Source organism: Chenopodium album, chromosome 19 (assembly GCF_948465745.1).
Source record: "Chenopodium album chromosome 19, dcCheAlbu1.1, whole genome shotgun sequence".
NCBI classification, from domain to species: domain Eukaryota; kingdom Viridiplantae; phylum Streptophyta; class Magnoliopsida; order Caryophyllales; family Amaranthaceae; genus Chenopodium; species Chenopodium album.
This window is the reverse complement of record NC_137852.1, coordinates 29,341,906-29,363,623: the sequence shown is the minus strand read 5'-3', so window position 1 is coordinate 29,363,623 and position 21,718 is coordinate 29,341,906. Positions and strand designations below refer to the sequence as shown.

Sequence of the window (21,718 nt, the reverse complement as noted above, 5' to 3'; positions counted from 1 at the left end):
TTGTAAGGATCTTCTTCTTAATCTCAATACAAGTTTGATTTTAGTTGATTTCATTAGTTTTTCATGTTGTTGATGATTGATTTGGTTATTGATTGAATTTTGATTGATTGTTGGTTTAATCTTTGAATTCAAGCATGTTGATGATGAATTTGATGAATTTTGTAGTTTTGATCTCCATTCCTATGGCTAGTGAGTAGTTTCCTAGCTAGGGAGATGGTGAAGCATGTATGAATGATGGAATAGTGTAATTTGGGGATAATTGATGGAGTTGATGATATGATTAAATTTGGTTGATCTTTCATGTGCATGTGTGTGATTAATTGAGGTTTGGCCATCTTTGATTAATACACTAGATTGCATTGTAAGCTTGCTATGATACGGACCATTGATTAGCAGACTTGCAATTTCACGATTGAGGTGCTTTGTGACATTCCCTAGTTAGTGTTTAGCGTAGTTGACGCTAGTTAGACCTCTAGGTGAACCACCTTAGTATGCTCTTTTGGATACATGATGATTTTCCTTCATATCGCTTGACTTAGTCGGTTTGACCTCCCAAATTACCGATTCCATTATGATTGCATGTGGATCCATTGACCTAGTGTTTTAGATTGATCTTATACAAGTTTGCATTACCTAGTTTAGCCTTAGTTCTACCTCAAACCCCTTCTTGATTCCGAAATAGCTTGATTTAGACTTCGTGCACTTGATATCCATTCCCTTGGGTTCGACCTTGACTTGCCACTACGCTAAATGGGGGTTAGTTAAGCTATAAATATTGTTTGATAGGGTGGGGTGGTAGCCCAACGACCTACCATTCTCCTCCACATCAAAATGGCGCCGTTGCCGGGGAAGGGTGCTTGAGTGTATGTTGTTTTTGAGTCTATTTCATTTTGATAAAATACAAAAAGATTTTGTTTCTCTAGGCTACATTTGTAGCCGTGCTACTAACATTCTTGTTTGAGTTTTTGCATGCATAGAACCCGTGATCATCCCCTCGTTCCCCTTGATCCGGAGATAGAGAGGACTCTTTCAAGAAGAAGAGTGGACAATAGATCCTTGGCTTATAGCTCTTCGAGTGAAGAAGAAGTTCAAGAAGAACAAGGAATGGGTGAACATCCTAGAATAGCCTTGAAGGAGCTTGGAGTGCCCGGGCATATAGATTTGAGAGTGGAATAGCTCCACCAACTACGCCGGCAAATGACTTCGAAATCCGTCCGGCAATGATCACCTTGATTGAGAGAAGGCAATATAGTGGGGCTAAGAATGAGAGCCCATTGAACCATTTGAAAGAATTTGAAAAATATTGCAACACTATCAAAGTCAATGGGGTCTCTCAAGAATTCATCCGCCTCAAGTTGTTCCCTTTCTCTCTAATAGGAAGATCTTTGGAGTGGCTAGACAAGGAGGTGAAGCCCAACTCCTTGAGAACTTGGGATGATGTTACAAAGGCTTTATTGTCCCGTTTCTATCCCCAAAAGAAGACGGCGGAGGCAAGAGCCTTGATTCAAGGGTTCAAACAAAGGCCGAATGAAAGTCTTTATGAAGCATGAGAGAGATTTAAAGAGTATCAAAGGGAGTGCCCTCATCATGGAATCCCCACATACCAAGTGATCCAAATCTTCTATGGCGGTTTAAGTCCCCAAGGCAAGTCATGCCTTGATGGAGGGGCCGGGGGCCCTATCATGAACAAAAACAAGGAAGAAGTTGTGGACATCATTGAGGATGTGGTGACATATTATAGGGATTGGCAAGATGGGGAGAGAGACTCTTCAAGCAAACAATCTTCATTGTATTCGGTGGACCATCTCAATGCAATCAACAACCTTTCCTCTCAAATGACAAATTTAGGAAAGGAGGTCACCGCAGTCAAAGCTAAGTTGGAGAGCACTTCTACCTGTTCTCAAGCTTCTAATCTTCCCTCCCAATTTAAGGGGAGAGGTACTCCTTCTAACTCTCAACCCCCTCCCTCTTCACATAATATGCCTTTGGGTTGCTTGTTTTGTGATGCATGTGGATCGTATGATCATGACTCTAGTGCTTGTCCTAATGAATGTGTTAATGAGTTTGACAATGAATGTGAACATGTCAATTATGGTAATCAAAACCAAGGTTATGTGAATCATAACCAAGGTAATGGAAACCATAATCATGGTGGTGGTAACCATAATCAAGGTTATGGTTCAAATCAAAATAGGAGTTATTGGAACAATCAAGGAAGGGGAAATTTTCAAAACAATGCTCAAAGGGGTCCCCCACCCGGTTTTGTTCCAAAGACTCAAAATGAAAATTCCTATTCACAACCTTCTTCTCCTAGGACAACCTTGGAAGAGTTGATTGATAATCAAACCAAGATCATTAGCACCTATATGGCGGTTAGTGATAAGAAATTCAATGAGATGATGACCCACAATAAGATGCTTGAGACTCAAATTACTCAATTAGCAAGCACTATAAAGGATTTTGCTAGTCCTTCATCTTTGCCTTCCCAAGGTGTTGAACCAAAGAAACCCATGTACTCTATTGCCACTAGTGGTGGACATGATTTTGATGAGGGAGTTTCTTGGTCAAAGGAGGGAAGAGATGAGTGTGGTGCTAAGGAGAACGAAGAGGAAAGGATTGAGTCTAAGGAATTCTTTTGTGAGGTTGACAAAAGAGAAGAGTGTGTTGATGAAAGGATGAGTGAGATAGAGAAAATTCCCGATCTTCCATATCCCCAAAAATACTTGAGATTCAAAATGGATGAGCAATTTGGGAAATTCCTTGAAGCTTTTAAGGATGTTCATGATTCTACACCCCCTACCGAACCAATTCCCGACATGCCTAAGTACTCCAAGTTTGTTAAGGAGATCTTAGAAGAGAGAGAGGATTTTGATGAGGGTAGTTCGGTGGAAGGAGGGAAGTGCTTTAGTGCTCTTATCCATGGTGAACTCCCAAGGAAGATGGAAGATCCGGGGAATTTTTCAATTCCTTGTCAAATTAAGGAAATGTTTTTTGAAAATGCCTTGTGTGATCTTGGTGCTAATGTTAGCATAATGCCTTTCTCGGTTTTCAAGCGGCTTGATCTTGGTGAGCTTCAACCATCCAAGATAACACTTCAATTGGCCGACCGTTCTATTAAGCTTCCTAAGGGAAGAATTGATGATGTCCCCTTAAGGATTGGAGAGTTTGTTTTTCCGGTGGATTTTGTTGTTCTAGAGATTGAGGAAGATGAACATATTCCAATCATCTTAGGGAGGCCTTTCTTAGCTACCTCGGGAGCTTTAATAGATGTCAAAGGAGGTCAAATTACTTTGAGGTGTGGGAATTTAGAAGAGAGTTTTAAGTTGAAACCAATGCATGAGTCTTTGTCTTGTGTCCAAGATATTGCATGTGCTAGTCTTTCTCGTTCCATTGATGGTATGTGCATGGTAGATTCTTCCACTAACAATGTTTTTGAGTTTGTTGATGATGTTTGTGCAAGTATTGATGATGTTAGTGAAGAGGAATTTGTGATTCAAAAGCCAAAGGATGAGAAAGATATTGGTTTTCCAAATTGGTTTAAGCTTAATTCTCATGAGGAAGAGAAAGCTTCCATGACAAAGGATGTTGAAGTCAAGCCAAAGAAAAAGGCTTGTGACTCAAAGAAGGCAAGGAAAAGGAAGAAGTTGAGAAGTGAAAAAGAAGAGTTTGAAAAGAAGTTTGTGAGAGTTTCATCAAGCAACAATGAGAAGTTGCCAAAGGTTGAAGAAAAATTTGCTTTATCAACCACCTTGAAGAAGGTGGTGTTCTTTGATCCTCCGTGATTAGGAGGAAGGGTCGAGCTTAGGACCTTAAGCAAGCGCTTCCCGAGAGGCAACCTGGAGTTTCTAACCTTTCTCTTTGATTTTTGAATTTTCTCATTTTTGTTTCTTTTATTACTTTGTCTTTTCTTTTACTTTTCTCCTTATTTGGATTTTTAGGATGTCCGTTTGTGGGATTGGAATTCAACAAGCATGCATGATGGATGGAAGGTGTTCATGGCACAAATCATATTTTGTTCGATTCTAATCGAAATTTGAGGTAAAAGGGTAAGAATTTTTAGAGAGGTGAGATAGGAAATTCATATTTTGAATAATGGAGGAAATTGATACTTAGTGAATTTTTGAGGTGTGCACATGAATTTTCAACTTTGAGGACTTTGAAAATGATTTTAGCTACTGCCTATATTGTTCCTCATCACCATCATGATTCATGTGCGCACCCAAATAGGCAGTAAGTATCAAATTTTTGAGAAAAAAAGAAGGAAGGAGCACGCACAGGGATGTGCGGCCGCACACGAGGCATGTGCGGGCGCACAGCCTGCGTGTGCGGGCGCACATCAGCTCTGTGCGGCCGCACATGAGCTGAACGTGCCATTTACTTCTTCTTCCTCCTTCTTTCCCTTCATTCCCTTAATTCATCACCTCCAACCTCACGAACATCACCCTTCAAACCCTCCTCTTGTGCGCACTCCTACCTTCTCATTCACCATCTAAAATCACTCAAATCCTCACTAAAATCACTCCATTTTCACTCAAAATCACTCACAAATCTTTCTACACTACAAATTCCTCACAATTTGACCCAAATGTCACTCACTCTCTTTCCTGCTCTTGGTGGCCGAAAATTGGGGGTTTTGTGTGGAGTTGGAATTGCTTGCTCGAATTTGGTTTATCTTGCTTCTTTTATGGTATAATCACTAATCCTTGCTTTAATTTTGCCAATTATATCATAAATTTGCATGAATTACAAATTTGTATGAGCATGAATAGTGTAGTATTGATTTTGTGACTTTTGATGCTTGTTCTTGATTTTGGTTGTGATTTGGTGATATTTGTTGATTGATTTTGCATGACATTGTGTTGTTTGTTGATTTTGTAGCAATTTTCATCAATTTTGGTTGAATTCTTGTGAGTTGAAATTTTGGAAAGTTGGTAGTATGTGAAGATTTCGGTATTGGTTTTGTGTTTGCTCTTGGATTGATTGAAAAGGAATTTTTCTTGGTACATTGGTATTATTGATTGGTTTGGAATTGGTTTGATTGAAAGGAATTGTGAAATTGGAGTTTGGTGATTTTGGTAGTAAGCGGTGAATTTGGGTGTGGTGCTTTTGGTTCTTTGGTTTGCTACCTGATTGGTTGTTGGTGATCTTCTATACCTCTCACAATGTCTAAATACCTCAAGAAGCTCACCAAAAAGCGGAAAACCGATGTTAGCATCGAGGAACCTCCCCGCCCAAGTACCTCCTCTAGGCCTAGTACATCTTCTAGGCCTAGTACTTCCAACCCATCTTCCACTCAAACACGACCTCCAACCTCTCTTCCAAAAAAGAAAAATTTCACCGATAAACAAAAAGCCTTTTACCAAAATCTGAAATGAAAGAACCCTCAAACAAACCCGCCATTACTTTCAACCCGATATGCTGAAGTTGGGGATTGATAATGATGTGCGGTCATTGCTTTTGAATTTGAGATTGGGGACTTTCATCGCCGATGCCTACCGCACTTACAAGGAGCCTACCTTGGAATTCTTGGCTACCTTGGAGCTTGTACCCGTTGGAGGGGTATATAGGGTGCGGTTCCAATTGTTCAACCACATTTTTGACCAATCTTTGGAGGAGTTCAACGCTGCTTTGGATTTTGATCCCCATGGGGATATTGTTAACGTTGAACACTTCATCTTCCCGGATTATGATCAAGATTCTTGGTGGGAAGACATCTCCGGTGGTAGTGAGTTCATCGCCAACAAGGCCAAGATCTCGAACGTGTACCAACCTTGTCTTAGGGTTGTACACCGTCTATTGGGCTATGTCTTGTTCCCCAAGCAAGAGATGGGGAAATTGAGTAAATTGGAGCTCAAAGTCCTTAGGCTATCTACTCGCCCGGAGTTTGTGGGCCGGTTGAACTTGGGCTACATCTTTGCCCAATATTGTTTGGACCTTCGCAAAAGGAGGACGGGAGAGATCCCTTGTGGGGGTATGGTAACTAGGCTTGTGACTCGCCTTCGCCTCAATGATTATCTCCCATTTTGTAAGGAGATCGGGGATGCGGCTTCCATCTATCTTGATATGCAACAATTGGGCCAAATCCAATTTATCTCCAAGGGTTTTAGTGAAGGGAGATATGAGTGGCTAAGGGGCAACGAGCATTGGTGCTACTTGCCTAACCCTAGCTTGACTTCTTTGGCTAGGATTGCCGACAATGTTTGGCATGTTCCCAGGTCCTTCCGGCATCCCAACTTTGATTCCGAGGAGGATGAAGAAGAAGATGATGAGGAAGAACAACAAAATCAACAACAACAACAACATCAACAACAACAGCATTTTTCTCCACAACAACAAGCTTCTCATGAGCAAGAGCAAGAGCAAGGGCAACATGCTTTTGCCAATGATGATTTGAGGGCTCTTAGTGAGCAAATGAGTGGATTGAAAATCCACATTGATGGCATGTATGATCAAGACTTTGGGGCACTCTATGACCAAATAAGAGGTATTCAAGAAGTGCAACAAGGTATGTTTTCACAACAACAACTCTATGATGCGGAAGTTAACCGTGGGAACATTACTCCCCCAGTTAACTATCCGTATTTCCCGCCCCAACAAGGTCCTCTACCTTCGTTTGGGCATCCTTATTGGTCGGGGCCTCCTAACCCCGACACCGAGCGTCACTATTACCCGGACGAGCATGACAACTATGATTACAAGGCTCCGGGTGGTAGTGACTATAGGGGGGATCCTAACTACCCCCACGTCCATCCCAACCACCCTTTTGAGCTCACTTTGCCCGATAACTACACCCCTCTTGCTCCTTGGCAACAAGATCTCTTCAAGGGGGATTATGGGTGGCCCGATGGGGTACACAGGAGGATGGGAGCCTTACCCTCATCCCTTCGATGACCCCGAGCGCAACAGAGACCCTGATGGGGCCGGGCCTAGTGGGAGTGGTGGTGGTGATGGTAGTAGTTATTAGTTCCCTTTTAGCTTCTCATGCTTTTTACCTCCATCCCTTATATTTTTGATACTTGCTTTGTTTTGATTGGGATGTTTAGATGTATTTTCTATCTAGCTTGGGGGAACTAGTAACTTGCTCGGTGACCATGTTGTTGTTGTGTACATATCTTAGTTGCTTGCATGTTTATTTTCATTCCTCTTTTTGGTTTCCTCATTTTCTTGATCTCTAGGCTACTTTCCTTGTAGCTAGCTTGTTTGCCCTATTCGCTTGGATGTTTGTTGTTTGTGGAGATGTTTTGCTTGGCATGTTGTTGTTGATGATCCCTTATATCCAAATCCCTCAATCCAAATCCCTTAAATCCAAATCTTGTAGTTTAGAGTAGTTCTTTAGTTAGTTTAGATTTTATTTCTTTTATTCTTTATTTTCTTTGGTTAGTTTAGCTTCTTTTTCCTCTAGTTGTATATACTACTTGCTTTGTTTATTTTTCTTTATTTGTTGTTTTCTTTTCTTTGTTTTGAAGTTACTAACCATTTTCTTTGTTCATAGTTTCTTTTATTTCTTTTTCTCACTTGGTTCCTGAAGAGCTTATGGATATGGAATGTTACGAGGTGGTTCCTTATTGCTTCGTTTATTTTTGCTATGCTTGGAATCCCGGTGAGACCTTTCTTATTTTTCTCTTTAATTTCCTTGGTTGCATAGAATAGGATTAGTTTAGGAGAAGTTGAATGGTTCGAGGATGGATGCTTGTTAACACGTAATGTGTTTGGGATCGGTGACTTTGTTGTCTATCGATCACTTGTTTGTCGATTGGGATTTTTATGTGTTTAACATGCTTTCTAGACCTTTGCATGCTTTTCTCCTATGTTTTCCTTTCCTATGTCTCCATTTCTTTTCTTTTACTCTATTTTATTTTACCTTTTTCTCTTATTTTCTTTTATTTTTCTTTTTATTTTTAATGTGATTTTGAGGCATTGTTTTTCATTTCTTTTCTTTTGAGATGAACATTGTACATTGGACTTGTCTTTTGCATGATTTTCTTCCTAGGTTGTAAAGGTATGCACGGTTTGAGATTATGTTCGGTTGACTCTAGGATAGTGTATGCTAGGGTAGTTGGTTTGAACTAGGAGGATCATGAAGCCGGATTCTACTTGTTTGTGGTATGTTGGTAGTTGCTTCCTATAGTTGATTTGACACCATTGGTGAGTTTTTGCCACAACCTTGTGAGGTTACTTGTTTTTCTAGCCTTCAACATTCCTTGTATGAGCGGCGTGGATCCTTGATTATGCAAACCTAATCTAATAAAAGCTTGATGTATGATTCTCAAACACGAGACCGAACTATCTAGGAAGGACAAAGGCACATTTTTCGGGGTGGTATTTTTCATTTTTGCTTTATTTTGTTATTTTCTTTTATTTTGGGTTTACATTTGCCTTCTTGCAACCATTTGAGCCTTATCCCTTCTTTTCAAGCCACATCTTTAGTTATTTGACCTTTTGTTTCATTTTTCTACCTTTCTTGATTTTTGTGAAGCAATCACTAGTAGAAAAAACAAATTGGGAAGCCCCAATTTCGAAGCAGTTTTTCAAATCCGCTTCGAAAAACCCATTTTTTTTTAAAAAAAAATCTTGTTTAGAATCGCAAGCGGTTTTGGCCTGAACCGCTTCCCATTACAAGTATTGGCAAGCGGTTCGGGGTTGAACCGCTTCCCATTTGTTATAATGGTAAGCGGTTCAACCTCGAACCGCTTGCCAATTCAAAAAAAAAATTGCGGGAGAGATCTTGCTTTCCTTAGTCGAAATTTTCGGCCAATTTTCACTTCCCCCCTATGTCGTCTCCTCTCTTTCACTCCCCTCTTTCACAGTAGCTGCTCTCTCCTCTCTTTCACTCCCCTTTCTTTCTCAGCCATACTTCTCCACCACCACGCCGCCGCCGCCACCACTCCTTTCACTCACTTATCTTTTTTTTATTTATTTTCGCGGGTTTGTATGTAAGTAGCTGCGAATGGACTGTGCGAGCTGATGAGGGTTGCTGCGTTCGTGTGGGTTGCTGCACTCGTGGGGAGGTGTACTGTTGCTGGTGGTTGCTGGTGTTTTCGTGGGTGTGGGTGTCATCATTTCGTGGGTGCAGTGGCTGGAGCTTGGTGGTGTGCGTTCTGATATTTCGCCCCACCACCACACCTCACTCTCTCTGCCCTAATTGAAGCTACTACCTCTAATTAACTCTCACTCTCAAATTAGGGTAAGCTCTTGCTAAACTTTACTTCAATATGTATTAATTGTTTGTTTATTCCAAACTTTAAAGTTAGGGTTTCAAATTTAGTGAACACATTTATCTTAATTGTTTTATTAATTGTGATTTTTTTCCATAAAGTATGTTAATTGTTACTTCAATTGTTTAAATTTAGTGAACACATTTAGTTAACATGTTAATTATTTTGTTAAATTTGGTTAGTAAATTATAATGTTTGAATGGATTGCTATGAATGAATGAATGGAATGTAAACCTTAGTTTGATTTTAGGTAATTTAATTAGCAATACATGAATGAATGAACTTGTGTATTGTTAGTTGAATGTCATATAAATGCAAATTATTGAATGCTTGCATCATCATTTGCCTAGATACCCGTTCGAGTCTTTCTCATTAGGAGAAAGTCTAGAATAGTCCCCGGTTGGGACTGTTCTTGGACATTTAATCTCACTTAGGTAGTGAATGTATGTCTCTTTTTCTATTTTAAGGAAATCTCGGCTTATCATTTTCTCACCATGTTCTCTTGGTGCATATGTAGGTAAGTAATTACCTACATTGTGTACTTGGAGAACTGGGGGGAAATGCTGCCGGATTTTCCTTAAAATTGAAAAGTTGACATACCTTCACTAGTGAGATTAGACGTTCAAGGATGGGTTAGGTTGGAGTGATAAGGACCTTTTGGGAGCATTCATTTTTACGCGATATGGATGAATTATATGATATATGTACTTTGATTAACATAATTCATGTTACATTTATACATTATTTGAAATGTGTCGGTATATTTAAAGGCAATTTAAAACGACAATGGATCGCGGTTGGATGTATGGTAGACGTGATACATTCGAATTCTTTAATGGGCTTCAAGAGTTTTGCAAGAGTGCTTCACAGTATCAGCTCAGTACGGGTGAAAATTACCTTTATTGTCCTTGTGTCAATTGTAATAATGTCACAAGGGTCGATAGTGTTGATACCATCATGGCTCATGTACAATGTCATGGGTTTAGGCCTCAATATCATGTGTGGGTTTGGCACGGTGAAAAGGGATCGTATAGACAGAATGTTGTTGGGAATGAGACGCATTGTAAAAGTGCCGAGATTCGTGTGGAAGAAGAATATGGGAATGATGATGATGGAGATGGGGATGAGGATGAGGATGGGGATGAGATCGAAGATGTTGGTTATGATCACTTGGATGAGATGATGCGTGATGTTGAAGGTGAATTTGGTGACCGATCTGATGTATTTGACTCATTATCAGAGGCTGCCAAAAAGCCTTTGTATCCTGGGTCCAAAAAATACACAAAACTCTCAGCCGTGCTAACACTTTTTAATATTAAGTCGAAGCATAACTGGAGCGACACTAGTTTTACTTCTTTGTTGACCGCGTTATGTGACATGTTGCCTGATGGGAATGAATTTCCTAATTCCTACTATTATGCAAAGAAACTCATGTGTCCATTTGGTTTGGAATATAAGAAGATACATGCATGTCCTAATGATTGTGTTCTGTATCGAAACGAATATGAAGAATTGGAGGAGTGTCCACGTTGCGGTGAGTCGCCCTACAAGCAAACAAGCTGCAATGTTGGTATGAATGGACCTCCTGCCAAGGTGTTGTGGTATCTTCCCATTATTCCAAGGTTAAAGCGTCTATTCTCAATACCAAAAGATGCTAAGAACTTGAGATGGCATGTAGAGGGGAGAAAGAAAAATGGTTTGTTGAAGCATCCGGCTGATTCTCCACAATGGAAGAACATGGATATGAAGTTTAGGGAATTTGGTGATGAAGTTAGAAATTTAAGGCTTGGGTTGTGCACGGACGGTATGAATCCATTTGGCACTCTTAATACCAAACATAGCACATGGCCGGTACTTTTAGTGATCTACAACTTGCCTCCGTGGTTGTGCATGAAACGGAAGTACATAATGCTTTCACTTTTGATAACGGGGCCAAGGCAACCTGGAAACGACATAGATGTTTACCTTGAGCCCCTTGTTGATGATTTGAGAAAGATGTGGGATGAAGGAGTTTCCGTTTTTGATGCCCATAAGAACGAGATGTTCATATTGCGTGCTGCCCTTATGTGGACCATCAATGATTTTCCCGCATATGGCAACTTGTCCGGGTACAAGAACAAAGGGAAGAAAGCATGTCCCATATGTATCAATGACACACCAAGCGTGTACCTTCACAACTGGGGCAAAGATGTGTACGTGAGGACCCGAAGATTGCTTAGGCGCGATCACCCATATCGTAGGCAGAAAAAGGCCTTTAATGGGAAAGTGGAAGAGGGGGTTGCACCTAGGGCATTGAGTGGAAAAGAGGTTTATGCTAGAGTGAAGGGTATACCATGTGTTTTTGGTAAAACAACAAAACCAATAGACCCACATGCTCTTTTTAAAAAGGAATCAATCTTTTGGAAGCTTGAGTACTGGAAAGAACACGATGTTAGACATTGTCTCGATGTGATGCATATAGAGAAGAATGTTTGTGATGCAATTGTTGGGACAATTATGAACATTTCTGGAAAAACAAAGGATGGAAAGAGTGCACGATTAGATTTGCAAGCTTGGGGGGTTCGTCCGGAATTTTGGGTTAACACAAAGGTAGTGAAGGCAATGGTAAAGGAAAAGGGAAGCGAAGATGGTGGACAAAAACGTAAGGGGAAGCGCAAGGACAAGGCCACGGGTAGCTCAAAGAAGAAAGTTGATGGAAAAGGCAAGAATAAAAAGGTTTATTTACCTCCAGCTTGCTACACATTGTCAAAGGAAGAAAAACAAAAGTTTTGTGCTTGTTTGTATGACATTAAAGTTCCATCTGGGTTCTCGTCAAACATGAAAAGATTTGTGTCCTTAAATGGAGAATTGAAGTTGACAAGTATGAAATCCCATGATTGTCACATGATGATGCAAGTATTCCTACCGATTGCAATTCGTGGTATTTTACCGAAGCACGTGAGAGAAGTTATTACAAGCCTTTGTTCGTTTTTCAATACTATATGCAGCAAAGTGCTTGATCCCTTTACACTTGATGCGCTCCAGGCGAATGTTGCTGTAACTATGTGCAAATTTGAGATGTATTTTCCACCGTCACTTTTTGACATAATGGTGCATTTGATTCTTCATTTGGTTCGAGAGATTAAGTTGTGTGGTCCAGTCTTTATGAGGTGGTGCTATCCTTTTGAAAGACACATGGGTACATTGCAAGATAAAGTCAGCAATCCAGCCCATCCGGAAGGTAGTATGGTACAAGGAATAGTGGCTGAGGAGATTGGTAATTTCGTGGCAGAGTATGTTGCCGTTGCCGAACCTATTGGGCTTCCCACTTCCCGACATGAAGGGAGACTTGATGGTCATGGCACAATTGGGTCGAAACGGATCTCACCTACTCGAGATCAGTTCTTGCAAGCTCACCTATTTGTGCTTCATCATGTTGTTGAGGTTCACCCTTATTTAGAAGAGCATATGGATAGTTTGCGTGTCGAATTTCCATCTAAAGGGGAAAGGGCACTAATGCAGTTGCATAATAAGATGTTTGTGAAGTGGTTCCATGATCGTGTGATGCATCAATTGGAATTGGATGAGGGTGTCTCTAGTACAATAAAATGGCTAGCTTATGGTCCAAAGGAAGATGTTCATTCATTTGAGGGATATGACATAAATGGATACACATTCTGGACTAAGCGTCGGGATCAGAAATCCTCATCGACTCAAAACAGTGGTGTCACTCTTGTGGCTTCATCAACAGAATTTGCAAGTGCAAAGGATACATCACCAGTTGAGGCACTATTATCCTACTATGGACGAATTCAGGAAATATGGGAACTAGATTACCGTGAGTTCAAGGTAGGTCTATTCAAGTGTAAATGGGTCGATAATAACAGGAACAACGTCAGACATGACGACTTCACTCTTGTAGACCTTGGCCACTTGCGGGATAGTTTGGAACCATTCATCCTTGCATCTCAAGCTAAGCAAGTGTTCTATGTAACTGACCCAGTCGATCCTAAATGGTCCATTGTCCTTGCTGGCAAAAGAAGAATTTTAGGGGTTGGAGATGTTGAAGACGGGGAAGAATATGATGCATTTGATGATTCACCCCCTTTCACTGCTCCTAGACTTGATGTAGCAAATGATGTAGACAATGACACTACTTATATTCGATCAGACCACAACGATGGAATACTCGAATGAGGTACTTTTATTGATGCATGATTATAAAAATCTCTAGCTTGATTAGATGTGAACTATAAATTCATGAAAATAAAGATGTTGGAAAAATTAGAACCTCATTTATGTCATTTTGAGCTTATATCGCTCCTAAAACCTTGTTTTTGCATGAAATCAATGACTTATAAGCATTTTCAACTTATAAACATGTTATGTATACCAAATATATATTGTTAGAAGGATTAGATGTAAAGGTGGAATGAAAAGAAAGAAGTTGGGAAATTTAGAACATGTTATATATAACAAATATCTTTCGCTCTTAGCGGCTTGTTTTTGCATGAAATATTTGACTTTTAAGCAATTTTAACTTATATACATGTAATATACACTAAATATGAATTGTAAAGAGGATAACATGTGAATTTGTTGTGAAAACAAAGAAGTTGGGTAAGTGTTTGATATTTTGGTGAAGCACCTTTGATTACTTTTAGTTATGACTAACAATTTGCTTTGCTTGTGATCGTAGGTGTGTACACATCATGGGTAGTGATGAGAACCTTCATTTGGATGAGGATGTGGATGATGAAGACCGTAGAAGTTCTCACTCTAATGACCCGGAGTATGATGTTAATAAGGAGACAGATTTAGGTGAAGAGGAAGACCAAGCTCATGACGAGTTGCAACGTAGGCTTGTGGAGTATGAGATATCAGCTGAATGTGCCCCCCTATTAATGATAATGTTGTTTCCGAGTTTGTATGTGATTCACAAGGACAAAGTCACATGCAAAGTCAAGTGAAAACCACCGGTGGTGGAGGGCGGGTAAAGGAACCGGTGAAGAGAAAAGCTAGGGGTGCAACAAAAGCTTTTAAGAAACCCGGGGTACCCATGGTTCTTGAGTATGACGAGTTCGGTCAACCTGCAGGCCAATGGGGCGACAAATATTCCCAACACGTTGGCATACTAACTCGTAAAATACCCATTACACTTGATTGGGCCGAGGTACCACCCGGGTTGCTTCAAACGGCTTGGGACGATACAATGGTAAGTGTTTTGAATTTGCTTTTTTATTTTGGCTTACAAATCATGTAGTACATGAAAGAGGCAAAACCCGCAATTCCCCTCGGCTTGGGCATGCCAGGGCTGCTGCTGCTGCCAGGGCTGCTTTAGCTGCCTGGGCAGTTGCCTGGGCCTGCTGCAGCTGCCTGGGCAGTTGCTTGGGCCTGCTGCAGCTGCCTAGGCCTGCCAGGGCTGCTGCAGCTGCCTGGGCAGTTGCCTGAGCCTGCTGCAGCTGCCTGGGCCTGCTGCAGCTGCCAGGGCTTACTGCAGCTGCCTGGGCAGTTGCCTGGGCCTGCTGCAGCTGCCTGGGCCTCCCAGGGCTGCTGTTGCTGCCAGGGCTGCTGTAGCTGCCTGGGCAGGTGCCTGGCCTGGGCCTGCTGCAGCTGCCTGGGCCTGCCAGGGCTGCTGCTGCTGCCTTGGCAGTTGCCTGGGCTGCTGCTGCTGCCTTGGCAGTTGCCTGGGCTGTTGCTGCTGCCTCGGCAGTTGCCTGCGATGCGGCAGTTGCCTGGGCCTGCTGGGCCTGCTTCTCCTTTTTTTTTTGCTTTTTTTTTTATAAAAAACTATTAACGTTGATAGTTGTCATTCTTACAGAGTGTGTTTAACATTCCTGATGAGCCAGCCAAGAGAAAATCATTTGAAGCTTTTGTACAAGAGAGATTCAAAAATTTCAAAAGTTACTTGAGAACTAGATGGATCCATAAGAAAAAAAGGAAAAGACCAAAGAAAAATAAACAAGCTACTGAAGGAGAGGAGAAACCCGATATCAAACCGTGGGAGCTATATCCACAAATACTTCCGGATGACTGGAACAAGTTTGTGGCGAAATCAGTTACCGCGACTGCACTTGTATGTTTTGTTTATATATATATCTGTTTGAGTAGTTTTTTGATGTGATTTTGGTTTACAACAAATATGGATGCTAACATTTCTTGATATGTCGTAGGAAAAAAGTGAAAAAGCTAGAACCAATGCTCAGAAGAAATTGTATAGCCATCATATGGGTTGTAAGACATTTGCGGAATCTAGACCAAAGTGGATCAAAGAGGGTCTATACCCCATAGACAAATTTTCAAAATCTGATAAACCGCTTTCTTCCACGGTCTTCACTTTGGTATGTCGTGCAATTGACTGGTGGTGCGCTATGCATGTGATTGACAAGAACACAGGCAAGTATGTCATGCATCCGGATACAAAAGCAGTAGCAGATGCACTTGTAAGCAACCTAAGCTACTTTTGCTATTATTACACCCTTATTATTAAATATTTTCATATAAACTACTTCTTACTTGGAATTTGTAACTTCTTGTTTTGTTACAGCTTGATCATACATCGGAAGTAATTGAAGGCAAGCTCACTCCAAGCATCGAGAATGATCCTTTTACCTTGGCTTTGGGAAAACCATACCACCCTGGGCGAGTTATTGGTTCAGGAGGGAAACAACTAGGGTGGGAAAAGGTGATGGGTTCAGAATACACTAGATCGGGAAGAAGTAGATCAAGTGTTAATTCACCATATCATTTGGATGACAAGGAAAAGGAATCACTTAAGGCGAAGATACGCGCGGAGATGCAAGAACAAATGCAAAGTCAATTCAATGCCATTTTGAAGCACATGAACTTGCCAAACTTGCCGTTACCCTCGATTACCCCGGTGGACTCATGTAGTTGTTGAGAGCGAGGTAATTTCATTACAATCAAAATTTAAAATATGAACTTAATTGGTCTCTTTAAGAACTTGGTGTAACTATTACCATTGCAGATTCATAGTCCTCCGCATGCAGAGTTAATGAAGATTGCAAATCCAACACCAGAACCTTTCCCTGATCTTAAGGTAAACTTCAGTAGCTAATTGTTTGGGGTAAAAATACCCCTATATGTGGGCCAATGCCACCGCGACACCTGTCCGCAAGCTCAGCGCTCAATGAGCCAATTAGAGCATGACACGTGTCACTCAATGATAGAAGGGTGAAAATGGGCTCTAAGCCCACAACCCTAGAAACCATAAAATGATGGGAAAGCCAATCTACTTAGGTTAAATAACCTAAGAGGCACGCATCCCAATGCTCTATAAATACTGATCTTTACATCAGTTTCAAGGGATCCAATTCTCTCCAAAAAAGGGCAATGCCCCCACAATTACTCTCCCTTCTCTCTACTTTCTCTCTGTAAAATACATTATTTCGATCACTGACTTGATCGTCGGAGGCGGACCTCCGGCCCCCCCGGGGTCCGTTGTTTTGCAGGTGTCCGGGCCGTTCGAGTGTTGCATTGCGGATCTGTCTCCCGAGGGACGTACACGCCCTCCACTCGGGTACGTACAAAAAACCCCAAAACACTAATCATATGTGCTTCTATTAAACTTTCGTCGGTTAGTTCATAACTAATGTCCTTATCAACTGTGTAGGAAGAGACGCCTTGTGAGCTTCTTCACCCCGGGGAAAACAAGGATGGAGAGTTGCCTTTGGTGGGGTATGGTAGTGCACAACCGTTGGACAATGTCCATTTCAAGTCTAATACTAGTACCCACTATATCTCGGTCGGGATCAATTCTATAGTAGTCGGGTTTGAGGACTTACCACTACCGGTGCCTAGAGAGGAATATGATTTCATTAACCTGATTGATGCGAAAGGTAGCTTTGTGCAATGGCCACGTGATCGGGTGAGGTTGTTAGGAGTGGTAAGTATACACTACTTGTTTTTAATTAAAACATGTCTACATTAACAATAACTTCTAATATGACCATGTGTTTTTATGTTACTAGGTTACAAAGGAAAATCAGCCCGCTAAAAGGAAGAAGGTGGAGAAGCCAAAATCCAAGGATGTCCAACCTCCAAAGATCATGGAACAAGGACAAGGGTCAAAGGGTGAACACTTGTCGAATAAGAGTTCGAGAGCTCCTTCGACTCCACTCGTAGAAGCCGATGTCCTTAAGTCGTTCTCGAAAGCTTGTTATTTTCTTCACAACCGTGTTAGTGATTTACCCATGGACAAACAAATTCAAGTGTTTTTACCTAAGGCATTGTTCCACTATGATAAGGATGCGATCGCATTTATTTCAAGAGTCGATGTGAAGGAATTTCTCACCGGTTCAGAGCTTAACATATCCATTATTCAAACGTTCATGAGGTAATGCAATGCTACCATTCCTAATGATATTGTTTTCTTGATATTTCTGAATGAAAAAAATGCAAATACTAATAATTTTCCCACATAACTCTTATGAAGGTCACTACAGGTGCTCATTCTTAGTAAACCCAATTCTCAGGCTGCAGTTGGGTGGTTATGCCCCGAGCAGACCTCCGAAACCATATGCTTACATAACCCTCGTGAGGTGGTAGATTACCTTGCGCGGAGTTTGAAAGAATCAACGCATGCGGGAGACAAGTTCATATTAGCCCCATGCTTTGAGGAGTACGTTTAAATATGTCATACTTTAGTTCTTTGTTAAGTATATATGTTGACGTCTAACACTGATGGATTGTTATTTGGTGAAAATATATATGCAGTCATCATTGGAGCCTTATGGTGGTATGTGTTGCTAATAACACAATCTACTACTTTGATTCAGCTAGTACTTGGTCACCACGGAAGTTGCTAGTGCAGAGCCTACTGAATGGGTAAATATTGATTCCTGTTGTTGAATATCCTCACCTAAGTTATTGAGTATTTATGTTTCTTACTTTGAACTTATTTTCCTAAAGTGTGATGAAGAAGCTAAATTGTCGTTCTGTTGCCGGTCCAACGTGGAAATATGCAAAGGTAATGCTTTGAACAGTGCTTTGTTTAGTAAACTTGGCTTCGATTATGGCTATGCATGACTAGAATACCTTTAATTTGTGTCATGTAAGTGTGCGCAACAAGACAACGGAGTTGATTGTGCCCTATACGTGATGAGGTTTATGTTTGCCATAGTCAATTGTTGCACGGAAGTTCAACACGTTGAGGAGGTATGGGTTTTTTTTTTATTCTCCAGATCAATAATTGCTTCCATGGCAGCTGCAGCAGCCACGGTAGCAGCAGCAGCAGCCCAGGCAGGTGCCCAGGCAGCTACTGCAGCCACGGCAGCAGCAGACCAGGCAGCTGCAGCAGCCACGGCAGCAGCAGCAGCCCAGGCAGCTGCAGCAGCCACGGCAGGTGCCCAGGCCGCTGCAGCAGCCACGGCAACAGCCCAGGCAGCTGCAGCAGCCACGGCAGTAGCCTTGGAAGCAGCAGCAGCAGCCCAGGCAGGTGCCCAGGCAGCTGCAGCAGCCACGGCAGCAGCCAAGGCAGCTGCAGCAGCCCAGGCAGGTGCCCAGGCAGCTGCAGCAGCCACGGCAGCAGCCCAGCTAGCTGCAGCAGCCCAGCTAGCTGCAGCAGCCCAGCTAGCTGCAGCAGCCATATGGTAGCAGCCCGGGGAATGTGGTAGTATTTTATGAACTTGGTGCGTAAATGAAAGTGAATTTGGCCATTGTGGTAAAATATTTTGAACTTGTTGCATAATTGATAGTGAATTTGGTAATGAAGTCATACATTTCATATTTGGGCCATTTTGGGTAAATTGCGTCCTAAAACTAAGTAAATTGTTATTTTGATGTGATTTCAAACCTTATACACCTAAGACTAGGTAATAGTGACATGTTATGAGAAAGAGTTAGTCCATTTGATAAAAAATGTAGAAATTGGGCAAAGTAGTAGTCACATATGCCTTATTTGGGCCATTTTGGATGAAATCCGTCCTAAAACTTGGTAAAATGCATTTTGATGGGATTTCAAGCCTTAAACTCCTAAGAATAGGTAATATTGACATGTTATGAGAAAGAATTAATTCATTTTATAAGAAATGTAGAAAATAGGCAAAGTGGAAGTCATATAGGCCTTATTTGGGGCATCCATGTATAAAATGTGTCCTAAAACTTAGTAAAATGTTTTTTTGATGTGATTTCAAGTCTTAGACACCAAATCCTAGGTAATATTGACATGTTATGATAAAGAATTAGTGCATTTGATAAAAACTGTAGAAAATGGGCAAAGTAGAAGTCATATAGGCCTTATTTGGGGCATCCATGGATAAAATGTGTCCTAAAACTTAGTAAAATGTTCTTTTGATGTGATTTCAAGTCTTAGACACCAAATCCAAGGTAATATTGACATGTTATGATAAAGAATTAGTGCATTTGATAAAAAATGTAGAAAATGGACAAAGTATAAGTCATATAGGCCTTTTTTGGGGCATCTTGTATAAATTGCGTCCTAAAACTTAGTAAAATGTTCTTTTAATGTGATTTCAAGTCTTAGACACCAAATCCTAGGTAATATTGACATGTTATGATAAAGAATTAGTGCATTTGATAAAAAATGTAGAAAATGGGCAAAGTAGAAGTCATATAGGCCTTATTTGGGGCATTCATGGATAAAATGTGTCCTAAAACTTAGTAAAATGTTCTTTTGATGTGATTTCAAGTCTTAGACACCAAATCCTAGGTAATATTGACATGTTATGATAAAGAATTAGTGCATTTGATAAAAAAATGTAGAAAATGGACAAAGTATAAGTCATATAGGCCTTTTTTGGGGCATCTTGTATAAATTGCGTCCTAAAACTTAGTAAAATGTTCTTTTGATGTGATTTCAAGCCTTAGACACCTAATACTAGGTAATATTGACTTGTTTTGATAGAGAATTAGTGCATTTGACTAGAATAGTAGAAAATGGGCAAAGTAGAAGTACAATAGGCCTTATTTGGGGCATTCTTGGATAAAATAGGCCCTAAAACTTAGTAAAATGTTTTTTTGATGTGATTTCAAGTCTTAGACACCAAATCCTAGGTAATATTGACTTGTTATGATAAAGAATTAGTGCATTTGATAAAAAATGTAGAAAACGGACAAAGTATAAGTCATATAGGCCTTTTTTGGGGCATCTTGTATAAATTGCGTCCTAAAACTTAGTAAAATTTTCTTTTGATGTGATTTCAAGCCTTAGACACCTAATATTAGGGAATATTGACTTGTTTTGATAGAGAATTAGTGCATATGATATGAAATGTAGAAAATGGGAAAAGTACAAGTCATATAGGACTTATAATGGGGCATCAATGGGTAAAATGTGTAATGCTCTTTTGATGTGATTTGTAAATGGCATAATGCTCTTTTGATGTGATTTGTAAATGGCATCAATTAGTCCTAGCTAGCTAATTATTTTAATTTTTTTATAATAGTCAAGTTTTATATATATAATGTTTGTTTTTTTTTCCTAAAGGTTTGCGCGATTCAAAGGGAAGGCCCATTAACAAGCAAAGAAATCGATGAAATTCGCGACATGTGGGCTTATTTCGTGACATTTGATGGCATCTATTAGTATTGTCGGAGTGGGTGCACACACACCAACTTAATTAGTGAGCTTGAGTTTATTAGTTATTAGTATGATAAACATTATTTTAGTTAGTATATGTTTTTTTTATATTAACATTCATTATGATTAGTACGTAGCTATTGATGGTGTTATATATCTTGACACATTTTGTTGTACTTACATATTATTGTTAATTCAATATTACAATGATGTTACTTTTGATATGATATATATATATATGTGTAATTTTTATTTCATGTTATATATTATATTGTATTATTATTATTAATAATATTAATATTAATAATAATAATATTATTATTATTATTATTAATATTAATATTATTGTGACAGGTCCCTATTATAATTAAGCCATGACTATTTATATTAAAACAGGTCACTAATTATATTATTTACAAATTAATAATAATTTAGGAAAAAAAAAAAAGAGAATGGCAAGCGGTTTAGGTAAAGAACCGCTTCCCATTTGAAGAAAATGGCAACCGGTTTGGCGCCAAAACCGCTTGCCAATACAATTGACATAAGATTATGTCATGTGTAATCGCAAGCGGTTTTGGCGCCAAACCGCTTGCCATTCTCATCAAAAGGCAAGCGGTTCTGAACCGCTTGCCATTTAAATGGTCATTGGCAAGCCCCCCATTAGGGAGCGGTTCAAAACCGCTTGCCATTGGGGGGTTTGAACCGCTTCCCAATTAGTTTTTTCTACTAGTGAATATGATCATTTAAGATGAAGTTTGTGGTGGTTAAGTTGGAAATTTGGTTTTTATGAAAGCAAGATTGTGTTATGATTTCTTTGTGAATAATGGCAAATGAGTATGAGTAAAAGCCGTCCTTTATTATAAAAGGCATGGACAAATAAGTGCAAAAGTTGTAAAAGCCGTCCAAAGTTAAAAAAGGCAAGGACTTTGCAATTACAATATAAAAACAAAAAAAAAAGGTGAAA

General features: G+C 40.1%; 1 non-coding gene across 1 annotated transcript; it reads right to left on the bottom strand.

Moving 5' to 3' along the window:
• Positions 1 to 1,488: 1,488 nt before the first annotated feature.
• On the bottom strand, positions 1,489 to 1,594 carry LOC145596224 (small nucleolar RNA R71). Its single transcript, XR_014103093.1, has one exon. It is a non-coding gene; the product is annotated as a small nucleolar RNA R71 (small nucleolar RNA).
• Between the last annotated feature and the right edge of the window lie 20,124 nt (positions 1,595 to 21,718).